Genomic DNA, 21,194 nt, shown 5'->3' with positions numbered 1-21,194 from the left:
AAGTAAATACGGTTAATACGACTTACAAATGCTCACTATTGTACATTACTACAGCTCAATGAAGCTGTCGATCATATGCTTCGGAGTTCTCCAGAACCTTAACATGATTCCAAGCAACTTGAAAACCGAAATGTACGGTTTCACTGGCTTATTTTCCGTATTTGCTCAAACCACTTCCTGTGATTTTACAAAACTCCGGGATATGATAGCGCAAATATGGAACTTCGAGCTATTGGGTAAGCAATCCATGTTTTTGAAAAGTTCTCAACCTTTTCTGCAAAATCATCATCCAGACTCGTTTGAAAACAACTTTTATGTACCTGATCAAAATGATCAAGCGCCTGAAATACATTTTTTCATTGAAAAGAGATAATTTACAGAACAGTACGATAAATTACAATTGCTAGCAAACCTGGATTTCACTTCCAAAACATGCCGATTTTCCAAAAGCTTCTGACAGTTTCAGCTGGTGAATCCACATTTGCTGTGGCGTTAGCATCTGATGATCCTCACTTATGAGAATAGAATTAATTTTAAGGTAATCTTTATGAATCACACAATCAAACTGCTGATGCCTACCCATTCCTCGACGTTATTTGGATCAATGTATTATACTTTTTTGTCAATTAGATTTACAACACCTAGTGTTATATGCAAGGAAGGTGGTGGGCAATTTGTTCGTCGGGTGATCCATCGAGCAGTGGATAGTAAATACAATTGAAGTACTGCTCCGCCAGTTTATGATCCGAGCCGAGACTTTTCCATTTCGCGGACGCGTATGTGACCAAGTATTCGTGGATGACCAGCTACATTGGATAGATCTTTTTTGTGTGGTACAGTATGGGCAAGGAAATGTTGTACTATCTCACATTATTACGCAAAACGGATTGCCGATTTTCAAATCTCCAGCAATGAAGCAATGAAGCACCTAAAATTATTCAAAAGTAACAGTGTCTTCCAGATTTTCTCAATATTGCCATATTTTTCTGGAACGCCAGAAGCGACAGCAAGCAGCAACAGTATTTTTACGCCAGTATTCTTACATCGGCCTTGAGTCCCGACGACTTCGGAATTATGCTCGATAATCGACATTACAATGTATTACAGGTTTTAATTCAGTTTCTGCATTATCGTTCAAATCAAAGTGCAGATGTGTTACCTCTAAAAACTGATTGGTTAAGTCTGCTGATTTTGAAAGCGATTGTTGGGGCGATTGCAACATCCAAACCCCTTAGACAGCTGCTCAACGGCAACGTTCATCTGGTGCTCAAATCACAATTTTTTTTAATCAAAAACAAGTCATCAGCGAACAAATGTTTTTTTGTAGGTTGCACAGATGTTGAATTAGATTAGTTGATAAACCGTGTAGATTCGACATCCAAAAAATTTAATTAGAACTTACTTTTTGCATTAGTGTGTCTACCACGTTTTCCATTTAGTTTTGGTGAGATTGTAGTTCTCAATTCATTACATGCGTCGAGTGGTGGTTTTAAATTGTATTTATATTTATACAGTGCTATATTCAAAAGTTTAAATTAGTTACTAAACTTAAAAAAACATATATTTGTAGGACAATACCAGACTTTAATTCTGATGTTGTGAAGAATGTGCTGTTCAATAATATCAAACACTATTGCTGATAACGGTTGCAGACACATATTTTTTAAATACAATACGCAAATCTTCGAACGATTGTCTTCGTGGCTTTTCGGTTTCATGTTTCAGGTCTCCTGATAGAATGTAGTGTAAAATAGGTGTGAAATTGGGATATATTTATTGTAATCATTAACAGGCATACCTCTAATCAGCAAACCAAAATGTTGATCCAAAACAATAAATTTATAAACATATCACGCGACACAAGCACAATTTTTTCGCTATACCACCTTAGAACGCGACAAATTAAGCAATGCAGCGTTATAACACAGCGCCAATTTCCCTACCATTGATGCCAATTTAGTTGTTTGTGGAATCTGTAGAACCATTTGTAATGTAATGATCCATGAATAAATGTTTTTTCAAACGCTTTGTTTATTACTAATCGTAAATAGCAATATCTTATGAAAATATATTTGAATTTTAAGACGGTAGCATATAACTGATTCTAAATAAGGGTTATTTATTTAAAATATTTTAAATCTCTAAACATTTTTTAACCTAAAATTTTAAATACTATTTACAACCATTTTAGTTTTGTATAAATAAATAAATGTTGATAAAAAAATAAACAATTTTACTATTTACTTAATTTATAATCAACTGAACAGCAACACTGCCAAAACAAAAACAAGCTTGTTTTATGGAAACCTGGACAAACATTTAAAAAGGGCACATCGACATTGGTAAACAATGGCTCAGTAAGACGCTGTTGTGCCCAATTTACCTCGATCACGCTCACCAATACTACTATTAGGAAGAGCTAACGCAAATCTTTCTAATAGTGGTGTTAGTTTGCATGGGCGAGCTAAAAAGGGCTCAACGTTCCTGAAAACAGGCTCAAGACCTCTCCATCCCTTTTTAAATGTTTGTCCAGAAATGTTTGTCATGGCCTTCTACGGTTCGATTGAGTTGTCATCATATTGTGCAAGCGATTCATTGTATCATACTATTGGTGGAAGAAGATCACCTATGGTACGTATCTCTTACTAAAATAAAAAAAAATGTTCAGGACCCCCCGATAGAACATTTTCAAACCGGTCTCAAATGAAAGGGGAAAGCCTAAGCTTTCATTTGGTGGGTGTTTCAGCGATACTGATTTTTTTATATTAATGTTTTCTACCAGAGACACCGTGATTTGCTTACTTCTGTTCCTATATTAGTGGTCTACATTGATTTCCCATAACACTGAAGTGATCAGACGTCCCGGATCATGCGGCACAGTCCCGGATTTAAGCCAACTGTACCACATCACCAAGCGTCCCGGAAAACCTCTCGGATTTCAGAGATAATCAAAAATAATGTAATTTGTATTTGAAATATGAACAACGAATATGTTATTTTTAATTTCAGCCAGAGTCTTGTACTTGCACAAGGCTGGTAGCGAGTCACTTTTTAGTGACTTGGTCACTTTTTTGAGGCCAGTCACTTTAAAGTCTCTTTTTTGAAGCCATTTCAACTAAAGTCACTTTTTACGTCAAAAAATCACTTTTTTCAACTATTTTGAGCTAAATTTTCGGGAGAAAATAATGCACCGGCCTTTTTTAATTTAGGCTAAGTTTTAAGTTAGGTTATCACCAGAACATCTTCTTGTCGGTTTCAAAATAGTGGTTCATGGTTTCCATGTGAAAAAAACTTGTAAAAAAGTTAATTTTTCATTGAGTTCCACGTAACTTGTAATGCAGGTCGGACTCGAATATCCGGAGACTCGATTACTCGGTGACTCGATTATCCGGAATTTTAGACTCGATTATCCGGAGTATGTTTTTTACATTCTTGGTGTTCAGTTTTTATGCATATGCATTTGAGATAATTTAGTATTACAATAAACAATATGTACAGTTTAGCTGTTTTGAACGTAGGTAAAAAAGAGGGTTTTAAGAAGGTTATTTGTAGTGTATTTTTATATTTTCTTCTCAAGACTCCTAATATTCCTACAAATAATTTCTGGCTACGCCATTGCATCATATAAATAAAAAAATGATTATATTTAAGTTATTTTATCGCAGATATTAATAACAAAGAATAATTATTCAATGTTCTATTTGAGAGTAAAAACTTATCATGCATCCTAGGATAGACTTTATTTGCAAACCAAACCTTCAAAAATGGCCGGATAGATCTAAGCTAGAGCATATTCTAAGGTTTTTTTTTTACGTCGGTCGACGTCCGGCGTAAAAAAAAACGCGTTGTTTCAAAAAACGGCGTAAAATCGAGTTGTTTTTAAAAACGACGTAAAAAAGACTCGTGTTTATCGACTATTAATTTATCGTCAATTTATCGTTTTCATTGAATCGTTCATGAAATCTTGCATGCATTCTTCAAAGAAATGTGGGGCGTCCTCTTCTTGGATTTTTTGATTCACTTCGGCATGAGGTTTTTGAAAGCCACAGAGTTTATATTTGACAATAATATGCGCGGTATTGAAGTATTTTTTATTCCAATTCGACCAACTATAACCCCCAATGTCAAGTGAATCATGAAAGTGTCCAAGTAATTTTGATTGAATTATTAGAAGATTAGTGCTATTAACTACACTCTTAAAAATAATGAAAATCACTCCGGACGTAATTCACATTATGACTGAATGACACATGATGTAAGTGATGAAATGACGTAAAAATGGGTTCTGAAAGATGTATTGACAGAAAAATGTAATTTTACATGATGAAGGACATGAGAACGATGCCGCTATGATTGACATTTCCCGAATCAGACACCATCGTATTTAAAATGTGACACAAATTCACGTCATTTGGCTCGCTTCTTTTATGTGCATCCAAAAGACGTAAAATCGCATGATTTTTTCGGAGTGTGTACTTTAAAAGAATAACTCAAAAGAACAGCCTGTTAAACCTATCGTCTTTATGCTAAATGTCCATTCAGTCAAACGTACCTCCCATTAAACTTACTGATGGAAAATTCCAATGTCACTTATATCAACCATTTGTTCTTTTTAAGTCGGCGTTTGAAGGACGCGGTTTTAAGAAGTATTTCAATCATATTCGATCTTCTATCATCATTTTTTATTTGAAATAGTGATTAATGCCCAAGTATAACATTTTCCGTAATCTTGATCTGGTTACCTCTAATATTAACCTTATTAGGTAGGAGAGTTTGGATGGAAATGTGAAACGACAAAAATTTTATTTTTTCAAATGTTCCAAATCGTATTGAAATTTACAAAATAAAATACTTTGGTGATACTTAGACACAACATTTTAAAAAGATTGAAAATTTGCTAAAAAAGGAATATTTATGTAAAAGTAAACTTTTCTGTTTGAAAAATTGTTGGGAATATCTTAAAGTTTTGGAAGTACAATAAAAATTTCCAAATATGGTACTCAACTAGACTTACTACCTGCAGAAGATCATATTGAATATTCCCAATCTATTGGATATTGATCGTAAAACAGTATATTAGAATTGAAATAAAACTGATTTCGGTTGGATTTTCAAGTCACTTTTAGTCACTTTTTCGAGAATCGAAAGTCACTTTTTAGTCACTTTTTTCTCAAATCTGGTCACTAAAATAACTTTTTTCGGTACCAATTTTTGCTACCAGCCCTGTACTTGCAGGATACAGAACAGGATTTCTTATATTTTAATCTCTCGATTTGGTTCAGAATCTTCTCTGGCTTTGCTAGAAAACAGGAAACCTCTCATGATTCTATTTAGAATCTTCCAATAATTTGCAATGGTAATGTTATCAAAATATGTATTCGATTCCTGCAATCTTTTGCACTGAATCAACACTGAACTCTTAGGATTTTGTTAAGCAAACTGGCTCACCGAATATAGCACAAAATCCTTCTAGATTTATTATCTTTCTTAGATTTCATTCAGTCCAGAAATTTACAAGAATTTAATTCAAAATGCTATACATTCTTGCTTCAATATCTCTGAAATTGGTTTGAAAAGCATAAGCATAGATGACCGTACAATTCGTAGTTGCTACTCCGTAATTGACCAGAACAATCGAAGTTGCACAGGAAATTAATGAATGGGGCTTGGGATTAGCTTACCATTCTTCAATGTGCACAAATCGAGAGCTCAAATTTAAAAGTAAATAACGGCGCCGGTCACGTCCTTACGGTCATCGGGGAAGGGGAGGAATGTTAGTGTGACTACCGTTGTTACTAGAGACCAAGATCATCTCTGCATCTCCACGGTTGTCCTGGAAAGGATATTGGGTTAGTGGGATAAGGTAGAGATCTGGGAGTCACCAATGTTTGGTGATGCGATCCATGATATAATCACGCCTAATCGGATTCGCGAAATAATTCGATAATCGCATTGTACGCCGTACAAGTGTTCGTTACTCGCCCATGCAAGAGCAAGCGACACGATCAATAGATCAAACATTACTAACGATCCGCGGCGCTTTTTCATTTCTCTGAGCGAACGACGCGCGACATGTTTGTTCCTGCTTCAGAACCCACCCCCGCAGAAGCAAGCGTCAAGGTCGAAGGATCAAATACTACTAATATCTCTGGAATTGGTTTGAAAAGCTTATAAAGTTCTTATTGGGACCCCTTTAAAATTCTAGTTCGAAAATTGCACGTGATTCAGATCTAGATTTGCACTTCATTTATTATATTTTATTTGTTCAATGTTGAATACTTTTTCAGAATAGGTCACGGAAATCTCACTAGAATGGTTAATGGTTCCTCTAACATTTTAACTACAATATGTAGAATGTTTGAGAAAAAGTGCAAAACAGTCATTTTTACAAGTTAATTTCATAGTGCCTTTAAAATCAGCTCCCTTTCCTCCAAAATTGTATTTTGAAATTAATTTCAAAAGTTTTGAATAAGAAAATATGTACCTTTTAGTATTCCTTACCCTTATTTTCAAAAAAATTACAAATTGTGTTCTGCATTGAAGCCAAACACGTCTGGTCACTTTACATAAGACCCCCTGGCGCAAGGAAGTAAAATTCTGTTTTTGGCATGCTTTGCTTTTGGCATCTTTCAATTTTGGCAATAAAAAGGATGAATTCTTAGCAACATTTTCGAATGCAATTATTATATCGTCCCCTTGATGCTACAACTAGATAACTCGAAATTTGAATTTTTTGACTTCAATATGCCAAAACATTATTCTTAATAGGACTGCAAAATATCCGTAGCTCATAAGCGTGTGATTCAAAATACACATGTTAAAGTTTAATTCTCAATCATTTCTCTGCGATTAACCATCACTTTGTAAAACGGTCATATTTTCAAAGTTAAACATCCCAAAATTTTGATTTTCGAGTTATCTAGTTGTAGCATTAAGGGGACGATATATTTGTAAGTATCATCTGATTTGCCCTCGTCGTTTGAATAACAGTTCAACTCCGAACGATGATGGTTTCCTTCAGTACTTTTAATTGCAAAATTTTAGGAAAAAATAAAATGCTTTTGGTACCATTCCATGCGAAATATAGCATCAGCAAATTCGGAGAAGGTTACCGAAAAAAAAAACATTCTTCGATTTATTTTTTCACGAGGAAGGATGATGTTGGAAATATTCAGTTGTCAAAGTCACATGACATTCATGATATTTAACAGCAATAGTTCCCATACGCACTTTTTACTGTAAGATAGTCATGTATTTGTAAACATTCACGAAATCACCGCTCCCTATATCCATCTTTACTAATTTACCATTTTCTCAGACATTCACACTGATTGACTCTTAAGTTGTGATGGTTTTGATTGAAGATTTAGATAAGTCATCGGGAATGAATGTTACCTTATGGGTCGATCTCGGTGTGGCCATTCCATAACAGGTTAGCCGAGAGCCTAAGGTTGGCTACACGCCACTACTGATCACTTGTCTCAAGAGGTTTATTTTTAAAAAGGATTGCTGATGAATTTCTCGGGGGAATATTAAAAATATTCCTTTAATTCCATTATCAATAATACTGCCGAAAATAACACTATAAATCAGCATAAGCTAATTTTGATGCTCATTCGAACTTCTTGTATGATACTGTCAAGGCAGCTAACGGCAAAAAATCTTCATATGGTCGGACATATTCCTAGGTTTTGTAGACGATATCAATATAATTGGAATTTTCTTCCCAGTTTAGAAATCTGCTGAATATTTTCTCCAGAGATTTATTATGGGAGTACTCAAAATATTCTTTCAGCTTCTATTTCAGGATATTTTTAAGAAATCTTCTAGAAATTTTGAATAATTTTAGTTTTTTTTTTTTTTTGTAAACATCTAAAGAGATTCTAAGCTTGTTTTCAAAAGTAATCAAACGCCATTTCGAGATAAATGGTTCCTCTAACATTCTGACAGAACTTCGTCTGTCTTTTCTTTGAAATCACCCAGGGTATGTTCCAAAATTTCATGTTTTCCTGATATTTCTACTTGAGCTTTCTCGGCGACCGACTAATCAATATATTAATATTTTGTAGATTTTTCTTCATCGACTCATTCTTTAAAATATTCATTGTAGAAAATATTTTAGAGATTTCTGCAGAAATTCCTTCAATAACTCCTCCAAAGTTTTTTTTTTCAGGAATAACAGTGAGGTTCCGTTTTTGGCAACACGATTCTAAAGTGTTGCCAAAAACGGAACCGTGCTAAAATCGGAACCATTTTTTTGTTCCATATGGAACCATATGATAATTAGACATCGGAATGGTCACTTCGAAGCATACTTCAGCTGTAAATGTCGTATTATAAACGCTGACACGCGGGATAATTCGTGTACGTTTATAACCGTAGTATTGATTGAATTTGACATATCACATACATTTTAATACCTGAATGTTTTCAATGATGCTTTGAACGCCTTTTCTTTATAGTTCATACGTATAGGCCGTGACAAATTAATAGTCGCATAAGTGACCTATATATATATATAAAAAATGAAGATTTAGCTCCAATATTGAACTTCAGCATGAAAAATCAAAGATAGTTGCGTTTTTTATGATCTGCTTTCAGACTTAGCATGTGGCATATGATAGCAATGCTCAACTTGTCTGGGTTGATTCATGGTCGATCCAGGATCTTTTTCCTAATAATTATTTCTTTGACTTCCCAGGCTAAAGATTAGCATCGTGCCTGCGCATTTAGATTGGCGGGGTATGTGCCTCTGGAGCTGGCCTTCTGAGGTTCTGTCACAGTGCATACGTTAATGTCAGGAAGAAAGAAGGAGATGTGGTAAGATTATATTTTTCTTGAGCATTTCTAGATTGATTTTCGTGTAAAATTTGTCTGAAGGGCTTTTGGATGGAACCTGGAGATAAAAACGAAAAACGTGAATAATCAACCAGAATTCTATGGATCATTTTAAAGAACAAAAAAAAGTCCTGCCAGAATGCCAGAGCAACCAGTTTTCTCTGGAAAATGGAAAAATCCCTGATGGAAAAATACCTTGAAGATTTCGTAGTATATTTTTGAGAATATCGCCAAAACAATCTCTGAAGGTGTTTGGAGAAAAATTAATGTAGGAATTTCTGGTAAGATTTCTTGTACATTTTGAAAGTCAGCTTCTCTGATGAATCGTTCAAGGAAACTCCAGGGAACTTAGATATTTGTAGAACTATGTTGAACATAAACCATGATCACTCGGTAACTCGTTCAACGTTCATATGTGATACTTCTCATAGACCAGAAATAAACTCTTTAGATAATGTCCAGAACATTGATACCCATATTGTTGGGGTTGTAATGATAAGTTTGTAGTCAAACATAGACCCATAAAAAAAAACTGTTCATTTATGACCAATTCAAGATCATCATCAGATGAAAACGTATGAAAAACAGTTACAGTTTTCTCATACAGATTTCAAGATTTTGATACCCATATTACACGTGACTCACCAAAATCTACATACAAAATCGTAACATTAGGACATGTCTGGACTGGATAGCATTCCTAGCTTTTGAAAGTAAATGCTTGCGTGTTGTGCAGACAATCTATACGAAATCCGGCAGACTTGAGTGGGCTGGTCACTCAGTGTGAATGTATGAGAAAAAATGTTGAGAATCCAGTAGAGATGCATACATATATCGCCGATTTTGCAAAAGATTGCGGAATCAAAAACATTTTTGATTTTTTAAATGTTCAACCATAAAAGTTTTTTTTTATTTTATCTAGTACTTTTGTACTATATTGAATACCGTGATGAATCAAAATCCGGACGGTACCGATATCCGGACACTCTGATTATATTATGTAATTAAAGTCAAATTTAAATGATTATATGTTTGGTTTTAATACTCTCCCTTTATTATTGACAATGCTGGTCATTTCACATTCATTTTCAATCTAGTAACCATTGTCAAATAATTAATAAAAATAAAAACAAATTATTTGTTTATGTTGGACGTCATTTCGTCGCGGTCCAACCCTCAAGTTCAACAATCGATGAACACGCGAAGAATGTTTGGTTGAATTAAAAGTTCGTGAACTACATTTCTATTGAAATTTTTTACCATAAATGTTTAAGAAGATATATTTTGAAAGTTCTGTGAGTCCACTCTACTTAAATATGTTGGAAATATGTTTTAATTGGTGTGTAAAGTGATTGTCCGGGAAAACGAGCCAGTGTTTTATGATCCGGACATCATTCAAAAGACTCAAGTTTGATTAGTGTAAGTGAATTTCGAGGAATAAAATCAAGAGAAAACATGAAAAATAACTATGAAAAGAATAGTGAGTTAAAATAATTCAAGATAATATTAGATAAATTGAGTATATCTTCCTCAATAAAAGTACCAGCCGCATCGACTGCAGCTCAAGCCACATGAACTCAGTTTAAGTAATCAAACCACTAATATCACAAAAATGGTATTCTTTTCGATATTGTACGGCAAACGTGGACATCAAGTTTATTAAAGATTGATGTTTTATTGTGTATAGGTTTGATTTTCAATAAAATTAAACGAAAATTGCATGCTTTAAAACAGTTGTCCGGATTTCGATCCAAAAGTGTCCGGATTTGAAGACAACACTAGCATCAGGTGTCCGGATTTAAAGACAAGACATGCTACAGTATTTGAATGATTTTCGAGTAAAAAACATGTTTTTTACCAAAATGTTCATCACTCTTGTGAAAATCTGGATTGAAACTATGTTCAAAACACTATGACATTAAGAATTTTCCAAAACAACACATTCATATTAGATTTTGAATATTTGTGTCGACTTAAGCGTCCGGGTATTGATGCTCCACGGTACTGTAACTGATAGCGAATACCTCGAATTACATTATGTGGTACAAGTTACGATTTTCTGTCTTGTTTTTATATGATAAAACGTGTGATATGATTTTCACTTTCAGCAAACCAACCGAAATGAAAAAAAAACTCTAATCCTCGCCAAAATATTCTGTTTCATACTTAAAGTTAAAAACCAGTCTAATAAAATAAAATAATAAAAAATAAATATTTTTTTAAATTCAAATAATTTTATTCAATGCTTCAGAAAGCGTCAATTTAGTTAAATTTGGTCGATGTGTTTCAACCATGTTGCAAGATACACCGTTTGACGGTATTTGAAAGAATACCGACGAAGATGGGACCCCGGGATATATAAAACGTTTAGCTTAGCTACTGTGCAATGCCAAAAAAAATCGATGATACTATCAAATAAAACCTGATTTCAATTATATTCTAGAATTTTGCCAAAATCGGGAGCATGCTAAAACGGAATTCCACTGTTATTAATTTTTACCTGCAGGAAACAAATGAGAACTCTTCCGTGTCTGTTTGAAATTACTCTGAATGAAGTAACCAAATACCGTTTTCGATGCCTGGGTCTATGCCGATTGTTCCGGTCCGAATTTACATTGTATGCTTCCTGTACTGATGATTTTTACGGCTGGCTTGTAAGGCCTGCACCAACCCCCTGTCTCGCCGGAGGACCATCGTGCACAGCACTGTTTAGAGTCCCACGCTGGCACTAGGACGATGATCTGCCGCTCCTAACATGGAGAACAGACGCTCTGATAAGCTACACCCTCAGAAGAGAGGAGCCCCCCTTCCCTGTCAGCATACGACCGAGGCCCCACCAGGGTGGGTTACCCGATCTTCCCTACGGTTACTCGTACCCCAGGCGGCACCACGGGGAGGTAGGGATAGGAGTTACTGGACAAGAGACTAAGGACCACAAATGGGATCTATTTTATACCTGCAGGTACGCGAAGTACCAATGGTACGCATTGTCCAGTCATTTACCACCCCAATACCACACTGACGAAATTAAAATTGTGTCCGATTGTGTCCTCATCTACAGCAATAGCTGAAAACCTTGCTATGAATGAGGAGCACAGTTCAGCCTATTTCGATTGAACGATGAGTTGACCGAGCTGTTGCTTTCGTCGTCCATCGCAGTCAATTCATCAATTCCGAGTTATCGTCGTCGTTGTCGTCATTCAGCGAGTCGAGTGGTGCTTTCCCACTTGAGGAATCTCTTCCTCTATGGCAGGACCAGACGAAGCGCACTAGTAGTGCGGGGAGTCGTTATCGCTAATTTAATTTTCTTCACTTTTTATTCCCCATCAAGCGAAGCAATGTAGAGCGCGGCGGCGGCGGTCGTTGTCGAAGTCTACCTCGCGCGCTAGATGGCGACACGAGCAATCAAAATGTGCGATAGTAGTAAGGGTATGCGATATGGATTTTTTCCATGTCGATACGAAACGAAACGATACGCGGAATATCTTGCGCTTATAATGACGAAACGAAACGAAATTTAAAAATGTTTCGTGTAACTCGATACGAAATCAAATAACTCACGGAATTTTTCGAAACGAAACGAAATTTTTGAATTTGTTTCGCGGAATACGCGTTAAAGTTGTTTTTTTTTTCTTGTCAAAAGCTGGAAATTTGACAATAGGCGTAACAAACGTCTTTTTAAATCCTTTACCATATTGGAACCTTAGCGTTGCTTAGCGGAATCCTTACATGTTTTGGAAAAACCCTTTTCTGTTTGTTTGAAATCTTCTCAATAACTTCATAAGGTTTCATTTCAACATATCTGACACTCACACAAGGCAATGAGTGTGTTTAATTTAAATGTTACAACTAAGAAGTGGGTCAAAAAGCAGTTACAACCATTAAAAACAATCTCAAAAATATTGAGAGGAGCCCAACATTAATTTGATTTTCAGAAATGCCTTACAAATTTTTTTAATCATGTGGATGTGATGTTATGCTAATATATACCATAAAACATGGAATAATGATATTCATTTTTTGCTGTACTTTATGCTTTGTGTCTTGAATGAATGTGATTGGGGACACAAGTCGATAAGTGATCATGAAAACACTAAACTGAGAAGCAGACTCTGTCCCAGGTGGAACATAACGCCATAAAGAAGAAGAAAAATAAGTCGAACACATGAATCACTGGAATATGTGCTTTAGTATTTGCTGGAGTATTGAATTAAATTAAATTAAAAAAAAAATCCATCAACACATACCTAAAAAATCAATCAAGATAAATTTAAAATGAATGCAAACTTTTAAAGTAAACCTTGTAGAAAATACTGAAGGTATTTCTATTATTTTGTAGAGCAAATAATGCAGAAATGATCTTATTCCAAAATCTGTGAAGGAATTTCTGGACGATTTCTGGAAGAACTAAGGATTGTTGATATAATCTCATTTTCAGATTCTTTGTTTAAAACTGACTACAAAATCACATTTTTACTAAATTTTGAGCCTCGAGAGTATTTTAAAAAATATTTGAAAATTTCGAAAAAAAAAAGTTTTGAACCTGGCCTACATAGCATAGAGGAAACGCAAATAAGATTGACAAGTTCGCCCATGTTCGTTCAGATAATCCGTATTTCAATGACCTAAGTTTAATGTTTGGCTTATTTTTTTTTCTCGAGATTTAGATGTGCGAAAATCGAAAAAAAAAATTTTGCGCTTTTCTATTGTGAAATACCCTAGGTACCCCACCAAACTTGAATCTAAATCCGGAACCAATTTTGATGGTGCATGCAATGCATGAATCAAATTTATAACTGATTTGTGATTATTACTAAAACAAATCATCAAAATCGATCGAACGATGGCGAAACTAGAGAATTTTGAAACTTGATGTCGGTATTGAAAAGGTTAAGACCTTTGCCTTGCGGCCAAATTCCAATACTTGTAGTAATATATTATCAATATTCGCATTTTTTTTAATTGAGGGTCGTGAAGAAATTATGTCACGTTATAAGAGGAGAGAGGAGTTGGTGGTGTGGTACAGCGTGAATACCTAGATTTATTTTTTGATATAAAATAATGTATGCATCTTCCTTGTTTAAGGTGGATATAAATCGAAGGCATACCTCAGAATTTCAAGAGCACAAATCTAACGCACCCGACAGCGGTTCAAGCTGAACACTTGATCGATTGGCCATCGAGTAACCAATCGAGAACCCATACCACAGTTATGAATCTAAGATAAGACGATTCCTAAAGAAACGCCAAAACGTATGCTTTCACTAGCACACCATTCGTTTGCCTCGCAGATAATTTGCTGTTATAGTGTTCTGATACAGTCGATTTGATCCATGATACGGACCCATTTTTGACTGTAGCTGCTAGGAGTAGAAGCGAACGCAATGCTTTTTTTGTTCGAAATTAAACTCGAATTTCGCGAAATTCCGTTTTATTTCGTTTGTTTTCAATTTTCCGTGGAAATATTTTAACAATTTGGCGAAACGAAACGAAATAGCAAAATACAAATTTCGCCTGTGCGAGTTCCGTGGAATTCCGCGGAATTTCGTTTCGAAGCGTATTTGACGGAATCATTCGGTATTTCGCATACCCTTAGATAGTAGCAAACCGCGAAGCGAGCAGAAGAACACGCTAAACCAGTACAATAATTTCACACATATGCGAATCGTGGCGATCGTTCGGCCGGACCGCTATTGGTCTATGGCTGCCACTGCGCTCTATTATTATGACACCGAATGTTAAACGAAGCCAATCTGCATATAATCGAGTGACCGGCGAGGACCAAGCAATCGCGACTACAGTTAACCCATGCCAGGGGTTCCCAAGAAGTGGGTCGCCGTTTCGTTCGATGTTTTTAAGTCTTACAAGCTTCGACACACTTTATTGTTCGATATGTTTTATTATTAGTGATCTACCCAAGTAACCATATGACGCTTTGATACGCTTCGAGTGCTGATATAGAGCTGATGTACCTTTTATTAGTTTATGATAGCTCTATAAGCCCAAAAAGGCGAATTGTCGGGCTAATGGTTTCTTGGGTAAACTTGATCGAAAGAAATTCAATTTGCAGTACTCGTTTGTTGGTCCTAACCTTGACGATTCGGATATATTTAAGTATCTAATTTCCTACAAGAGTTGGAAAATACGTGTTTGCAAATTATTTAGACGGCGAATGTCGAAAAACCTTTAACCAGTTGACCTTATATTTGAGTCATTAACAATATAGGTCTTTCAAAATCTCAAGATCTCAGTAATGTATTATTAAATGTTATCAAAAGTCTGGGAGAATTGAGAAACACTAATTATTATTCGTCAACTGAAACCATCCCATGGACGGCGTCCATTCGTGTCTGACCAAGCGATGATATTCACACCGAACGGTTATCTACCAGTAAGACACTCGATCGGGAGAGCTCGCGTACATCGATGAACACACAGGGAAGGAATCACCTCATCACATATTTATTGGCTATGACTTGACTTTTGACAGACCGAACCGGACCGGACAAGTGGCGAACTGGCAGCATCGCGTTTGTGCCATGTTTTGCGAATCTGCTTTTAGAGCATCGGCAATAAAGCGGGTGGACCTGTGACAATTTCAACGACGACCACTGCGAGCACGATGAGATAAAAGCAAATAGATGATATAATAGCGCCAATAAAACACCGCTGAGTGAACGCCGATGTTGTGCACGGTAGGGCTCTGCGGGTCGTCGCGAGATAGACGTTATCTACTGTACGATATCTAGAGCCATCTAATACACAATGTGGTGACTCTACAGCTATTTACTGGGGATAGTCCGGCGAAAGGCTTAGCAGACACAAGTCAGCGTTGAACGCGGATCACTGAGAATGAGGCGATTGTTGTAAAGCACAATTTCTGAAATAAGTTCAAAATATACACCAAAACTTCGTTTCACGAAGTCATGTTGAAAATTGGTCCCAAACAATCCAATCTGGAGTTTCCAGTCTGTTGACCAAGGATTCCTAGAATTTAGTATTAGAATATTGCTATATTAATCACTATCAAAATGTTCAATTACATGCATATTTTTGAACATTTTTCTGAAGTGGATTGGTACTTTCAGTCGTGGATGGAGTTTAAGGAGTCAAGAATTTGAAGTTTTTGTAACAGCCCAGCGAATGTTACGACGAAGCTATGGAAATTGGTGTTCCCCACATGACCAATTCCGCTAGCCCACCAAACATTTCGGTAGCCATCATCGCTAAGCAAACCACAGTCCAGTGAAATGCAGACAGTTAGACACATATATGGAACCAGATGCGTTGTCCACTGCTTCGACTGTGACTACGACTGTTCAATGATAACAACCGTCAACACAAGCGCACTCTTGCATACGGTGCGAGTCACTCGACTCGAACCATTTCTGCTCGTTTCGCTTCCCCAATCCCTGACCGAAATGAATAATTGATATTCCTTATCAAAGCACACGAAAAGAAGTACTGTAAAACGGGGTATCTTTGATAATGTGGACAGCATTGTTAGTGCGGGATCCACATCTTACAAAAATAAATAATTGAAAATAAGTTAGGCAAAACGAATGCTAAAATAATGAGTATTAGCTTGACACTTTATGTCAGAGCTTTTTTCGTTGGAACCGTTGAGGTTTTTAATTTGCGTATCGAAAATGGATGAGTTTTTAGCATTTTTGAAAAGCCAATAATTCGATAAAGTCACTCAATTGATAAAGTCACAGACAAACTTACGTAAACGTAAATTCTTTTCTTGAAATTCATCGTCTACTTCACACAATTCTCATCTGGTGGCAACATCGTACGAAATACGATTATGTGCAACAAGGCCTACAGGAGGTGATAGTGTAATACGTCAAACACGAACGAAAACTATATGCGCGCCTCTGGTTGTTAGGTATGAAATATTGTAAATTTTAAATGATTGTGGTCGATGGTTTCGTGAGCGTGAGTGTTACGTCAGTTTGTCTGTGATAATGTTTTGAAGTGCTTTTCTTTGATAGCCTAGTTATCTTCTTTCTGGCGTTATGCCCAACTGGGACAAAGCCTGCTTCTCAAATTAGTGTTGTTATAAGCACTTCCACAGTTATTAACTGAGAGTTTTCTTTGCCCATTTTTGCATATGTATATTGTGTGGCAGACAGACTCAAGTCAGAAAAGTAAACAAACATACATATGATAGATAAATACGTGCTCCGCTCTAAACCAACTCGATTTTTTACTTTAAGTTTAATATCAGGATGTACAAAACGGCGTAAGTAAGATTTTCAACTTTCGAAAACTAACCATTACGTTCACCGCTCCGTTGTATGGAGAGACAAAGTGACTTAAGCACGAATCAAAACGAAACACTACTTAAAACAATTTTAGAAGACAGGTTGTCATTCTTCCTAATTAATTTTCACAAAACCGTATGAAAGTTATTTTCATCGTTTTGAAAAAGTAGTCGAGGATTATTCATTATTTTTAACCTCTGGACAATATTACCTAAAGAAGTGTATCCCTAAAAAAATATAGAGGAGTTTTTAGAGTGGCTCTTAGACGAATCTCTGGTTTAGCTCTAATAAAAAAAAAATCCAAACAAGATTTTTAAATAAATATTCCCGCTGAAAAAAATGAAGGATGCTTGAAAAAACTTTTAGAGCAATATGTAAAAGAGGTTTTGATTATGTAGATGAAAAAAAAAAGAATATAGTACTATACCATTTAATTCCACTAGAGTTTGTATCCTTTGACAGATACGCGTATTTCGACCTCAACTGCAAGGCCGTCTTCAGTGTCGTGTACTAGACTCGACTATACGCGTATCTGTCAAAGGATACAAACTCGAGTGGAATTAAATGGTATAAGGTACCCCGGGGCAAGTGAGAATCCGGGGTAAGTGGGGCGTTTCGTCATAGCTCAACTAGGAAAAGTTTTTCATGGGGGTATTCTTCTAGAAAGTTGAAGATACAATGACAAGGAATGTATTTAGTACTAAACATATTGTTATTTTTATTACCGGTTTTTTCGTTTCGCGAGTTTTGCTGGGCAGTGTTTCGGAGAGCCCAAGCAAGACGGTTTGTTTTTGGGACGCCAGGAGATTGTTTTTCGTTTCGACGAGTGCTTCGTAAAGCCTAAGCAGGACAGTTCGGTTTTGCGTCGTCCGATAGATTTAGCTCACGGTTTCGCGCGTGTTTTCGTCGCTGGAGATTTTGTTTGTTTTTTTTTTTCTGTTTTGGAGCGTCTTGCTGGGTAGTGCTTCATGAAGCCCAAGCAGGACAGTTTTTACATTCAGAAATGGAATAGTGAAAAGTGAAAAATGAAAAAGTGATTTGTTTGATTTGTGTCCTCAGTACTGTTGGTTTTTGGCTGCCCTAAGTTCACCGAACCATCCGGAAGTGACAGGCAGCACATAAATTTAGAGAATCAATCCGGTGAGTTTGTTCCAGTATGATACTTTTTCTTTTGTGAGCCTTCCGGATCGTTTATCGTTATTTTATACAATCCGATGACCCTGGAGGGATCGGTTTTGCTTTTTACTGGTTATTGAGCAAAAATATTACTGCACAATCGACAAGCATTTCGCGAAATACTATTTATAAATAAGCTATTGTTTTCTCTTTTGATTGCCGGCGTTCAAAAGATTAATTTGAAAACGCTTAAACAACAAATATTTATGGTCTATCGCCAGCTTTCTAGGCGAATCCTGACAATATACCTTCCCCAACCTCCAACTCCGTAGCACTTATGAGGGTGTCGCTGAGTCGGTGGCCTCTCATTAAGTAAGTGCTACATCAACATTTCCTTCCCCTATCCCAAGTTACGGTAAAGATGGGCGTGGCCGGGAATAGCGATATTCATGCTTTTAGTATTCTTGTTTATGATTTGAACAAGGTATACTCCCCTGCCTTGTTCTTGAAAGTAGTCAGGATGAGATTATTAAAAAGAAACATGAATGTTGCTAGTATCCAATCTACGAAGTATACCGTAACTACGCTAACGCTAACGCTAACGCTAACGCTAACGCTAACGCTATGTATATTGTGTGGCAGGTACAAAGATACTCTATGCCCTGGGAATCGAGAAAATTTCCTTTACGAAAAGATCATCGACCGGCGGGATTCGAACCCACGACCCTCAGAATGGTCATGCTGAATAGCTGCGTGTTTACCGCTACGGCTATCTAGGCCCCTAGCCTAGTTATAGTTGAACTTGAATTCGGTTTCAAACCTCATAGCGAGAAGCGAGAAGTATAGCGAGCAGGCCATTTTTGCAATCAAAGTCATAAATTTCTATACAACGTTAAACGCATATTTTGTTCGGAATATATTTATTTATATTCCATAAAACGATTGATTGATGTTGAATTGAATGTCGAAACACGAAGATCAACCAATATCTATTTATGAATGTGATGTAAAAAATCAAATCTTGTAGGTGATTGTGTGTGTTTTACCAAAGTTAAAAGGCCCCACTTATTAGTTTCTGTACAACATGGTTGAACAACTAAGTAGAACTTAAGATTACAAAGTTGGTAAATGCAACTACAGTTCTCGTTCATGAGAATATGAAAGATGGTTGAGAACATGCCATTTTGTGTATAAAAATGTTTTCTCCTATTCTGCACAAATAATAAACTTTGTAGAGAGAACAGTGAATCCTTTTGCAAAATTCTAGAGGCACAACAAAACCTTCAGAGACTATTACGCGATCATTCCACAAGTACTTAATGCCATTGCTTCTCGAATACTTTCAGGAATTCCTCTTGGGATGCTTCCAGCGATTTCTCGAAGGATGTTTGGAGGATTTTTTATAGAATTTGATCCAGGAAATCCTCACAGCGCTACAACCTCATGGATTTTTAACAAAGTTTGCTCTGAAAAAAAAATCCTAGCGATTATCCCAGGATTTGTTCCATATTTTTCTTTTAGGAGATTTCCCACAGATCCTATAGTAGTTCTTCCACAAAGGTTTATTCCAAAGTTTTAGAAATAAAATCGACCTTTTTCCTAGAAACTTTATAATAATTTCTACGTCGTTTTTTTATGCCAGGCATTTTTAAAGGATAACGTTAAAAAATCATATACGATTACTCTAAAGAATAGCTCCAAATATCGGCATTTCTCCAGCATTCCATCGAAATATTATTGCTGCGGCTCAAACATTCCTCAAATAATTTTTCAAATGAAATTTCCAAATCTTCGTGGATTATTCACAACTTTATTTAAGGTCTCACATCAGTTAATACTAGGACAATTATACAGTTATTGCTCCTATCATTCCTATATGAATTTCTTCTTAAAAAAATCTTGTGAACCCTACTTCGAGCGTCTTAGTTTCAGTCACCTCAGCAATTTATTAAGATAATCCTAGAAATAATTTCATCAAGAATCCAGGAGTTTTTTTTTTAGTGATCATCATAGGAATTCATCAAGGCATACTTAGCACTTACACAAGTTTAATCAGACATTACCCTAGATTTTTTTCAAAATCAATCTGAAAAAAAAAATGAAACATTTCTTTGACATTTCCCCCGAGACATCCCTTGAAGAATGATTGGAAAAAGTTTTCGTTGGGAAATAAAAAAAATGCATGATTCCTGAACAAACTTTGAATTCTTGAAGATGTTCTAAACGGGAATATTGGGGAAAGTCCTAGAAAACTATAAGAAAGAATTAATGGATACAATTTTTGAAATACTTGGAATTTTCTTGAAAAGTTCTTGGAAGTTCGTTTCATTTTTGAAGGAATTCCTGATTCCTAGAAAAACTCAATAATGAACTCATGAAGGTATCTTAAAAGAAACTCATGCAAAAAATACTTAGAAAGTTCGTGAAAAAATCACAAATCAAATTTCTTAAGAGATCTTTGGAGAAATATGTGAAAGAAATCTACAGCAAAACGAGCAGTTGTTCTGTCATATTGTCACAAGGAATTTAAAAAAAGTCTAAGAAATATTATTGAAATGAGGAATCAAACTCTCAAGTCGAAGTTCCTGTTTATTAAACTAAGAGGTCTCTAAGTCTTTTCAAAGACGGTCAGTCACTACCAGACCTGATTTCCTCAAGATATCATCTATGCGAAAATACAAAATTCCCTCCAGAGAAATTGTCTGGGTGCGTCGCTAATGACCATAAATCTGATTCCCATTTTAAGGGGAGTTTTAAATTAAGTTTGAATATACTATTTAGCTTATAAATCTTTCCAATTTCCTTGACTAGCGTTTCATACAAAAAACGCAACAGAAGAGTTTGTTGATTAAAGAGAATGTAAACAAAGAGAACCTCTCAATGTTAGATAGGTCCTTTTGTAACGTTGCGCGAGAAGTTATACATTTTGGAGAATTTATTCAACCTAGATTTTTTTTTAAACCTAGAAAA

At 35.8% G+C, this 21,194-nt stretch overlaps 1 protein-coding gene across 1 annotated transcript in view; it reads left to right on the top strand.

Moving 5' to 3' along the window:
• Positions 1–21,194, top strand: part of LOC110675397 — a 194,015-nt gene that overhangs the window by 93,841 nt on the left and 78,980 nt on the right. The gene's annotated exons all lie outside the window — the stretch shown is intronic.

Source organism: Aedes aegypti, chromosome 2, assembly GCF_002204515.2.
Source record: "Aedes aegypti strain LVP_AGWG chromosome 2, AaegL5.0 Primary Assembly, whole genome shotgun sequence".
Classification (NCBI taxonomy): Eukaryota; Metazoa; Arthropoda; class Insecta; order Diptera; family Culicidae; genus Aedes; species Aedes aegypti.
Note: the sequence above shows the minus strand (reverse complement) of the source record. Positions and strands in the feature narration are given on the sequence as shown.